Source organism: Schistocerca serialis, chromosome 9 (genome assembly GCF_023864345.2).
Source record: "Schistocerca serialis cubense isolate TAMUIC-IGC-003099 chromosome 9, iqSchSeri2.2, whole genome shotgun sequence".
NCBI classification, from domain to species: Eukaryota; Metazoa; Arthropoda; class Insecta; order Orthoptera; family Acrididae; genus Schistocerca; species Schistocerca serialis.
This window is the reverse complement of record NC_064646.1, coordinates 314,147,140-314,158,265: the sequence shown is the minus strand read 5'-3', so window position 1 is coordinate 314,158,265 and position 11,126 is coordinate 314,147,140. Positions and strand designations below refer to the sequence as shown.

The 11,126-nt window shown below is 44.3% G+C and overlaps 1 non-coding gene across 1 annotated transcript; it reads left to right on the top strand.

The window, feature by feature from the left end:
* Nucleotides 1-7,624: 7,624 nt before the first annotated feature.
* On the top strand, nucleotides 7,625-7,699 carry Trnas-cga (transfer RNA serine (anticodon CGA)). The gene has a single exon. It is a non-coding gene; the product is annotated as a tRNA-Ser (tRNA).
* The last annotated feature ends 3,427 nt before the right edge of the window (nucleotides 7,700-11,126 follow it).

Genomic DNA, 11,126 nt, shown 5'->3' with positions numbered 1-11,126 from the left:
AGGAGTAACTGTTGCAATAACACTGTTTCTGGAGTCGGAAACATCAGCTGGTATCTGAGGCACATACACATGATTGCGTCAGATAGTGTGTGAACGTGGAGGTCATGCATAAAATGCTGTGTCAGCCGGATACTTGCGCCCAATCTACCGATCGGATACAACGTCGTTTAATCAGTCACGTACTGAGCTATAGGAGTGAGGCGGCGGAACACCTTGCTCCCAAATACTGATGTGTTGTTCAGCTTCTTCCCATTGAGAGATGGGCCATACCTGTAGCACATGAAGATAAGAAACATCGGTTACAGTAGATTCACCGAAAAAGACAGGCCCATAAACTTTCCGCGGGGATATTTCTTCCCACTCAGCATCTTACTCAAAGGAAGTCATAATTCATGGGTTACGCATTAGTTAGTTACAGTTATTGTTTCTGCAGTCCTATTAACCACAAACTGTCTTGTTTTATGCCCTGCTGCAATAGAAAACTTTACGAGCGTTCAGGAATCTAGGGTTAAGATGAGGTCTACTTCAGCCGGCCGAGATATGTGAAGTCAAAGCACCATAGTACATCACGAACAACGAGTACATGAAGAGAGCCACTGCACAAAGCTGGGATTGCTCAATGATGAGAAATTTCGAGGCCACTTATGTTTTGGTTACCCTGTGCCCGTTGGATGAAGTTAAAACATGTACAGACATTGCGATCAGATACACCGCACAAGGCAACTTTGTTTTCCTCTATGCGCCTATTGATCATCTGTTTCTTAGCACTCAAAGTATAAACGCATGTCTGTTAATCATTGTTCGTTTGTGTAAGTTCTGCGATTCGTATAATTTCTTAATAATTTCGCTGGTGAAAAATTCATTTTCTTTGTCACTTTCGCAGTTTTGCGTCGCCATCTACCTGAAACTCGCTGCTACTCCCTGAATGTGTAGCCTGCAAAGCCTCCATTCTAATTTCCACCCCCTCCCCTATAGTTTCTTCGTTTCCTACTTAAAATACCGAAACGTCCTTGAAATGTAAATATAGATAATTAATGGAGCCATCCTCCGTCAAACGAGCACTCAATTTTTGTTTATTACACCACGATTTGTCGATAAACCGATGCCCCAGGTATGGAAGGGCGGTGGGTAGAGGAAACATACATTGTTATTTAACAGTTACGAATGTCCGTAACATATAACGTCATTAATAATGCTCCATTAACTCCGAATACTGAATACTCGAAATGCGAACAAGCATGTAGCAGCATCATCGTTACTCGTGGCCGTAGCTGCGGGACTCTCTAGTGAATATAGCAATTAAAATACATTTGGGCTTCCCGTTATAGATGTTGCTGGACACGTCGCTTCGGCGTAGATATACAGTGATTTGGACATAAGTAGCGGCCAATTCCGATGTATTGCACAGAAATTTTACTTTATTCTCCTACAGATCTCTGCACTTCTTTAACAGCTCTTGGACCGTGCGAGAACACTATTTTGTGAAATAAGAGCAACTGTCGCCGCGTTTGTGACGATGTTCTTTGATTCTGTCTTCTGTGCGAATTTTAAGGCTTCAAACGAAAATCTTGTGTAAGACAGTGCGTTATGAAACAGTGTGGAATGCGATAGTCAAAACTTTGAATATGTACAGTGGCACACAGATTATCGACTGACAAATGCAGTAACTGTTGGAAATTATATGGGAAGGACATATTTCAGTTGAACGGAATGAATAGCGTCTTGAAAAGGGGCTATAGTAAGGCTACCAACAAAAGGAAAAATATGAAGGGAAGTGTATGCAGTCGAATTATCAGGCAATCTTGGGGGAATTAGGAAATGAAAAACTGCAAGCAACATGTGGGTATCAATATCAGTGACAATGGTCCAAGTAGAGACTATCAGTGAAATGCTTCTTAAAAAGAAAAAAAGTGTTATCACCGAATATAAATTTAAATGTTACCGAGTGATTTCAGAAGAAATTTGTCCCGAGTGTAGCCTTGCATGGAAGTGAGATGTGGACGGTAAATTGTTGAGGCAAGAAGGAAATAGCCCTTGAATTGTGGTGCTTGAAGAGTACTGAACATTGGACGGGCTGATGCACTAACTGATACGTACAGACTCTAACTGGAGGAGAAAACGGAATTCAGTAAAATAAAGGATCTGACACGCCTCGTGGCATTAAGGAATCGTCAGTACGACAATGAAGATAAGTGTGGAATGTAAAATATGTTAAGAGATACCAACCCTTGACTACAGTTCGCAGGTTCAAGTGGATGGACGTTGCAATAGATTCACGGAGACGAAGAAAGGTGCACAGTGTAAGTCAGGGTGCAGAGCTACATGAAACCAGTCTTCGGACTGAACAGACAGAAAGTATCAAGCTATGATGCCGTATGATTAAACCCATATCGTCGTTTGAAAAAAAGTTTATAGTTTCTTACTCTATAACACGCCAACATCATTATTGCATATGATTGAATTTCGCTTCCAAATACGCGATAATTATTTAAGGAAACCCAGAACTATCCTTGCGCCGGCCGAAGTGGCCGTGCGGTTAAAGGCGCTGCAGTCTGGAACCGCAAGACCGCTACGGTCGCAGGTTCGAATCCTGCCTCGGGCGTGGATGTTTGTGATGTCCTTAGGTTAGTTAGGTGTAACTAGTTCTAAGTTCTAGGGGACTAATGACCACAGCAGTTGAGTCCCATAGTGCTCAGAGCCATTTGAACCATTTGAACTATCCTTGCGCTGTCTGTGAGCACAGTTAGCACCCTCTATTTGTTCGTGTGGCCTGTTCTTTTCATCTTTAAATTTGGCCAGTAATATGGTGAGTAGTCCACACTGAGGGCCCTTATTACACTGTGGAAGTTCTTTGACTAATCATCTATAACAGCTGGGACCACGCACTACCTTTTATGAGAGATATGATAAAAGAGTCCCAATGCAGGGTCAAAGATTTCATAAAAGTCTTGCATAAGAGACATGTGACGATGATTTTTCACGGTATAATGGAGGCCTCAGTAACGCCCTCTCGATACCCGCGCAATTACCGCGAGTGCTGAGGCGCGCCGGCGACAGTTCGATTCCGCCTGGCGCGGCAGTTTAATGACGGGGACTGGTGTGGCCGCCAGCCTGAATTAGACATGGGCAAAGCCATTCTTTTCAGTGACCCGATGAGAACTGCACACTCACTGGAATGAACTAGCTCTTTTGAGGACTCGCCACTCGCCATTCACTCAAAAAGTGAACAATACGAAGTCTAGAGGCTTTCCTAAGTCAGGTCATTACACCTGTACTTTGAGATGACTGAGAACTATTTTGAAGGATCATAGAGAGAGAAGTACAACGTGTGTGTTAAGCCCTTAAATTTTTCAGATTTAAGCGTCTTGGATTTCATCTGCTGCAATATTTAAAAATATTGCAATTAAATCCTAAATATTTTTTATACAGTGGGAACATTAAAAAAATAAGATTGATTCTTGGTATGTTCACATAGTTTCACTGGAGACAAACAACGATATATGAAATGCAGCATAATATACCATCACGCAAGATGTTCAGTACTACCTCGCTCTTTTTGAGAAAACTATTAGTCCTAGACAAAAAATGAACAGTAATTTTTTGTAGGAAATTTAATGTACTTCAGTTGTGTTTAGCGACAGGTTTTCGATAAAGGCCAAGTTTTTCGAACTACCCCAGAGAAACGTATAAAAGTGACCTTCAAACCCACCCCAACACTCATCTGCCATTAGTCACTATTAGTAGTACATAGTTCATGGCATTCCAGCCTACAACTGTACAAAAATGTGTGATTAAACGGATTGTTTTCCATAATCTACCTATTTCGGTCCGGTCTAACTGGGCTATTACACCATGGGCTTAGTCGCCTATTTTGTTTCAAACTTTTTCGTGAGAGCAATGAAAAAAATTGTAAATCCTATGCTGAAAGTAATTACTTTTATAGTTCAGTCTAAATTTTACGCTTACAAGGACAGTAGTTTCGTATCAAGAAGGGCCAGACAAAGAAAACGGTTTAATTCTTAATTTCATACTGCAGAAATTCATTAAACGAAGAGGTAAAATTTACACAAATATCCATTTTAGAATCTGATTGGTGGGTTGGTTTGAGGAATAAAGGGACCAAACTACAGGGTCATCAGTACCTTGTTCGTGACGCAAACAAGGCTTAGGGTAAAACAATTCCCAAAGTACGATTGGGAAAGTAAAAGTGGTAAAAGAAATGCGGAACAACACCTAAAAAGAAAACGAATGGCACGAATAAAAAACGGGGAAAATATACACCGTAAGGAAAAGTAGAAGAAGGCATTAAAACCATAGAGCAGATGGCCTGGGCTGGATGAACACAAGAATAAAACAGGACGATCCAGCCACTCTGCACCACATTAAAATGTCCACCCCAAAAAGACAAGGCGAGATGAACACATGAAGGGAAAATACCAACATCAGAACAAACAAATGCACAGAAAAGGTAACAGACTTAAAATGAAGGGAGGGAGGATGCCTTGGAGAGAAGGGCAGATGCCCACCCTTAGATAGTACGATAAAAACCCCTATCATGAATAAACCCTAAAACTGAATCTGCTGTTGACGCATTGTTGCCCAACAACGAGGGTAGGGAGTTGGGAAGGTTAAAGCTCCACTGCAGAGTGGCTAAAATTGGGCAGTCCAATACGATGTGGACCACAGTCAAAAGGGAACCACAGTGACACTGAGGAGGGTCCTCACGGTGGAGGAGGTAATCATGCGTTAGCCACGTATGGCCGATGCGGAGCCAGCAAAGGACAATAGATTCCCTGTGAGTGGCTCACATGGATGACCGCCACACATTCGTCGTCTCCTTGATAGTGCTCAGGGAGCGCCATTCAGTGTCCCACATAGCGAAAACTTTGAGGTGGAAGACTGCTTGCAAATCGGTCTCCAGTAGGCCAATCTCGAGAGATGGTTTACTGGTGGCCTGTTTGACCAGGCGGTCAAATGTTCATTGCCTGGTATCCCGACATAGCCTGATGTCCAAATGAAGGTCACTGAGAGCCCACTGGTGCAGAGGGCATAAAGAGACTCCTGGATTGACAGTACCAAAGGACGTCTAGGGAGCCGGCCAGGGTGGCCGAGCGGTTCTAGGCGCTACAGTCTGGAACCGCGCGACCGCTACGGTCGCAGGTTCGAATCCTGTCTCGGGCATGGATGTGTGTGATGTCCTTAGTTAGGTTTAAGTAGTTCTGTTATAGTGGACTGATGACCTCAGAAGTTAAGTCCCATAGTGCTCAGAGCCATTTGAACCATTTTTGACGCCTCGGGAAGCACTTGTCGAGAGCTTGGAGGCTGCTTAAGGAATCACTAAAAATGACGAAGGACTCTCCAGAGCAGGAGCAGATACGTTCAAGAGTGCAATAGATGGCAACCAACTCTGCAGTGAAAACGCTGCAGCCATCCAGCAAGGAGCGTTGTTCCGCATGGCGAAAGCGAACATAAACGAGGCCAACAAGGCTGCCGACCAGTGATCCATCTGTGTAGATTATTTCTGAGTCCTCAAACTCTCCAAGAGCAGAGAGAAAATGCTGGTGGAGAACTCAGGTGGGAGTGAGCCTTTGGAGCATTGCAATAGGTTCAGCCGAAGCTGTGGCCGAGGTGTGGACCATGGAGTTGTACAGAAATGGGCCTGCAGGGAAGCTGGTAAGGGAGGAGCGTCGAGTTCATGAAGAAGTGACCGGACACGGACAGCAAGAGGATTCCCAGTTATGGGTTGCCGTTGCGGGACATGGACTGCCGTGTTGGGGAAAAGACGAGGGTAATTTCGACGGTGAGGTGAACTATGTATGTGGGCGATATAATTTGCGAGTAATATTTGCGGCCGGAGCCGCAACGGAGGAACGCCAACTTCTACAAGGAGGCTGTTCATGGGGCTACATCGGAAGGCTCCCATCGCAAGGTGAACTCCTCGGTGTTGGATGGGTCTAGGAGACTCAGTAGAGAGGGAGCAGCTGAACCGTACACCACGCTCCCGTAATCAACACGGGACTGCACAAGGGCTTGGTACAGCTGCAGCAGTGTACGTCGATCAGCACCCCAGTCGGTGTGGCTCACTCATCGAATAAGATTAAGGTGCCGCAAGCACTTGTCCTTAAGCTGACGAAGATGGGGAAGCCAACTTAAGCAGGCGTCGAAGACCAGTCCCAGAAAGCAGTAAGTCTCCACTACATCTGGTAGTTGGCCATGGAGGTAAAGTTCTGGATGGGGTGGACGGTACGACGACGACAGAAGTGCATCACACAAGTTTTGGCAGCGGAAAACTTAAAGCTGTGAGTGTGTGCCCACGACAGCGCTTTCCATATAGCTCCCTGTAGACGGCGTTCAGCCACTACAGTAGAAGAGGAGCAGATTAAATAAATTATGAAAGTATGATAAAATTAGAACAGAGCAAAGTTATGTGAGTCAGCATAGACAGAAACCAGAATAGAATCGGGTATGTGTACGTAGAAAAAAGTGAATCTATAACTGGAAAGAGGGGTACTTGCACAACAGCAATCAGTAACTACCAAAACGCGTGACATTTGGGGGAGGCGTTCCCGGAAGAAAGAATACTAGACAGCTCTAAACCGTTACAATCTATGACTAAGAACGACGTAACTAGCAGGACTGTACTACTACTGATTGACACAGGTGGCCAGTCATTCGTCAAACGTGACTGGCCACCTGTGTCAATCAGTAGTAGTACAGTCCTGCTAGTTACGTCGTTCTTAGTCATAGATTGTAACGGTTTAGAGCTGTCTAGTATTCTTTCTTCCGGGAACGCCTCCATCAAGTATCACGGAACTTCATAAATTACCTTGATGTACTAATCTCCAGTCCTGTCTCAAGAGACACTCACAGACTGTCCTCGCCCTCTCCGGTCTTCCACTGCTACTTCTCCTTTTTTCTTTTGCTTCAGCGTTTTTCCCGCGTACCTGCAGGACCGCTACATGGGTCGGTTGTCTCCGTTTCGCTCTATCACGGGCTGCATGTGGGTGGATGTTCAGGCACTTATGGTCTTTATGAATCGTATCACCCCATTGTTGCTTGTGTCATCCTTTGGGTCTTCCGACGACGACTTCAAGTGTGTAACCAGCCTTGACCCGTAAAACACGCCCAAACCGTCGAAGGCGCATCTTTTCTTGTATCGGTGCAACACCAAACTGTTTCCTAATGGTGTCACTAGAAACGTGATCTAACTTAGCGAGGCCCGTTATCCATCTTAGCGTCTTCGTTTCCATTACACTTAGGCGGCGTTCTGTACCAACTATAGTCGGCCAGCATTCACAACCATACAAGGTGACTGGTCGGATGACATTGCGATAGATTTTTTATTTTAAATTATATTTCATCTTTCGGTCGCAAGTGACTCCGGTTGTGACACGGCACACAGTTTTAATCTGCCAGGAAGTTTCATATCAGCGCACACTCCTCTGCAGAGAGAAAATATCATTCTGGAAACATCCCCCAGGCTGCGGCTAAGCCATATCTCCGCAATATCCTTTCTTTCATGAGTGATAGTTCTGCAAGGTTCGCAGGAGAGCTTCTGTAAAGTTTGGAAGGTAGGAGACGAGGTACTGGCAGAAGTGAAGCTGTGGGGACGGGGAGTGAGTCGTGCTTGGGTAGCTCAGTTGGTAGAGCACTTGCCCGCGAAAGGCAAAGGTCCCGAGTTCGAGTCTCGGCCCGGCACACAGTTTAATCTGCCAGGAAGTTTCATATCAGCGCACACTCCGCTGCAGAGTGAAAATATCTTTCTGAAAACATCCTCCAGGCTGTGGCTAACCCATAACTCCGCAATATCCTTTCTTTCAGGAGTACTACTTCTGCAAGGTTCGCAGGAGAGCTTCTGTAAAGGTTGGAAGGTAGGAGACGAGGTACTGGCAGAAGTAAAGCTGTGAGGACGGGGCGTGATTCGTGCTTGGGTGGCTCAGTTGATAGAGCACTTGCCCGCGAAAGGCAAAGGTCCCGAGTTCGAGTCTCGGCCCGGCACACAGTTTTAATCTGCCAGGAAGTTTGACTCCGGTTATTGTTCGCCACTTCATCCAGGCTGGTCGCTGTGGCCGAGCGGCTCTAGGCGCTTCAGTCCGAACCGCGCTGCTGCTACGGTAGCAGGCTCGAATCCTACCTCGGGCATGGTTGTGAGTGATGTCCTTAGGTTAGTTAGGTTTAAGTAGTTCTAAGTGTAGGGGACTCATGATCTCAGATGTTAAGCCCCATAGTGGTTAGCACCACTTGAACGATTTGAGTTCTGGTGTTTACCTCTTCTGTGAGTCGGCCGTCAAAGGTGATCGTGGAACCAAGGTATTGAAACTTATTCACACGTGTCAGATCTTCACCATTAATCGTGATGGTTCCCATTTCATGTCTGTCTGATGTCATGTACTCGGTACTCTGTTGCCAACCAGTTGGTGTTTGTCCCTCGTCAATTATCTTTTTGAAGAGTTCCGTTAACCATTCGGCTGCCTTACAATGGTGGGAGCACCATAACTCTGCAGGAAGGCCATCTGGATGGGGGCTTCCCCAGGCTACAGTTTCCTCAAAACAGTTTTGACCTCTTCGACTGCAATTTCTCTTACGCCCACTTCAACAGCATGGCCGATGGGTACTGATGGATCGGGGAACTCTTCTGTTGAGATCTCCTTGACGTAGCTGCGCCATTATTCTCTGGCCTTCTTCCAGTCAACTAGCCGATCTCATAACTGACTCCGCAGAACCGATGAACATCTTCTTAATTGCGATGTCTTGCTTTAGCGAGTCGATATAAGTCCCGCTCTCCTTCACGTGTGTCAAGTTCTGCGTATAGATCGGCATAATTGAGGATTTGGTTACTTCTATAGCTTGTTTTGCATCTCTTCGGGCTGTTCTGTATGCATTCCATCCCTCCGGTGTTTTATCGGCCAGAAACTCATGATACAATCGTTTCTTTGTGTGTACCGCGCTTTTACGGTGTCATTCCAAAGTCATGTATCTCTATCGATCCTCCGACGTTCTGGTTTTGTTGTCCCAGGAACTGCAGTGTCTCCCGTCTTTTCTCAACTGTGGTAATTAGTGGCAAAGTAATTCGCGCTATGATTTCGGTTTCCTTTTTCTTGGATTTCCACCATTGGATTCTCGCAGGTCCTGTGCGATCTATGTGCTTGTTTGTTGGCAACTTCATTTGTAGTTTTCAGATCACTGGACGGTGTTGTGTCGCAACTGTTTCATAGGGGATGACCTTTGCATCAAGCACATCTTTGAGATCACAGCGTAGCACGAGGATGTAGTCGACTGCTTGGCGTTAGTGCTGCTGTAATACGTGATTAGATGTGAGTCATGCTTTTTGAACCATGTGTTCGCAATTGCCAGGTTATGAGCTTCTGAGAAATCGAGAATACGCTGACCCTCGCCATTCATTTCTCCGAATCCATGCCGACCGTGAGCAGTATTTTCTTCCTTTCTGCATCCTACGTGCCCATTCGGTTCACCAGCGATGGTGATGTAATCTTCTGGGGGCACTTCAGCAGTCTTTACATCAAGCATCCTCCAAAAAATACTTGGCCAGTTTGTGGAGCGTAGGCACTGAAAAAGTGAATTTTTCCGCCATCTTTCTTCCACTGCTACTTACCATCATGTTATCTGACCACTGTTGTGTCGAAATTAGTGGGAAGTGTTTAGGCTCTTGGCTTTAGTTACTGTGTAACTTGTTTTAAATATGCATTGAAATAAATTATGCCACGGCTGATAGTAATGGTTCACACCCAGTTGGCTTCTAGAAATTGCAAAATAAATAATTTCCTATAAATCTTTCGGTTTCAGTCGCATTGTTGACCATGACTAAACAGCATCAGCAGCGCGGCACTGGAATCATCCGGCAGCTTCTGTGTAATATTGGAGGAAGTATTCTTTAACTTGTATTTTTTCAAACATTAACAAGATCGGAATCCCGCTAACCCAAGCATTCCATGTGATTGTTATAGTAAATCTCATAGAGAACTTTTAGTTAATATTATACTATCCAGATTTTGTGACAGGAAGAATGAAAAGCATGCTACGATTACATTGCACATTACGTCGCGGATTATACAGAAATATTAGCATCTGTATTGCAGTCACAATACGAAATCGTGTACATGTTATTCACTATATTATTACTTACGACTACTGTGAAATAAATCTGTTATCTGTTCAAAAACTATGACGAAACACTCGTGACAGTATATCATCCGGTCAGGTTGAAAGGTCTCTCTTGTATAGTTTTTAGCCTCATCTCTCTTGGTTTATATGGATTCATTTTTTCTAGGTCGCAGATCTGTATCCGACGCCGCCAGGCCTGTGAAGTATGTCCACTACGTGGTGTTAATTCGCTGGTTAACAAATACGAATCCATCAGAATTAATTAACTAAGAATATAGTAAGTAGGAGCCGGCAGAGTATATATTCTACGAGTGTAGGAAGGGTGGAATGAACTCAATTACCGTGTGAACAACAATTCGTATTCCAGAGCAGAAAACCGCTTTGGGCTAATGGAAATCTTGGCCCGAGTGTCTCTTTCCTCATTAGTTTGAAAGACTCTCGTAATTACCAAGCCACTGCAGGCGCTTTCTCCTTCGAGTAAGACTCTTAGGAAGTTTCTCAAAGATCTTGTGGATAATAAGCAGTTCAGGGAATTATGCAGAAAATCGACGAGATGGGGAAAGAACAAAGTGAAGTTGATGCTAAGTCTGAAGTTACGCTTTGGGTGAAAAGTTTGTTACGTCAAAGTACTTTCGCTTTTTCATAAGATGCTTAGATACTTCTGTTTACAAAACGTCGTCAATGAACTGGGCCTTTGAGATACATGATATACTTAGAAAATTACTACGCATTCAAGAAACCATTCTACATGACACCCTGAATATAAAAACTATATCACCTACGCGAAGAAAAATTACTTTTGATTTATTATGTGGACATTAATTGAAACACGTCAAAAATGTTTTGGTGTTTGCTGTTAAATCAAGTTCAGCAAGACGTGAGTAGGTTGACTTCATGTTCTGTCTGAGTCAACATACGATTTAGCTAAAAGTCAGTAGATAAATTATTTAAATACAAAAAAGGACATGATTCAGTATAGACTGTCATCTGTTATTTAAGATGAA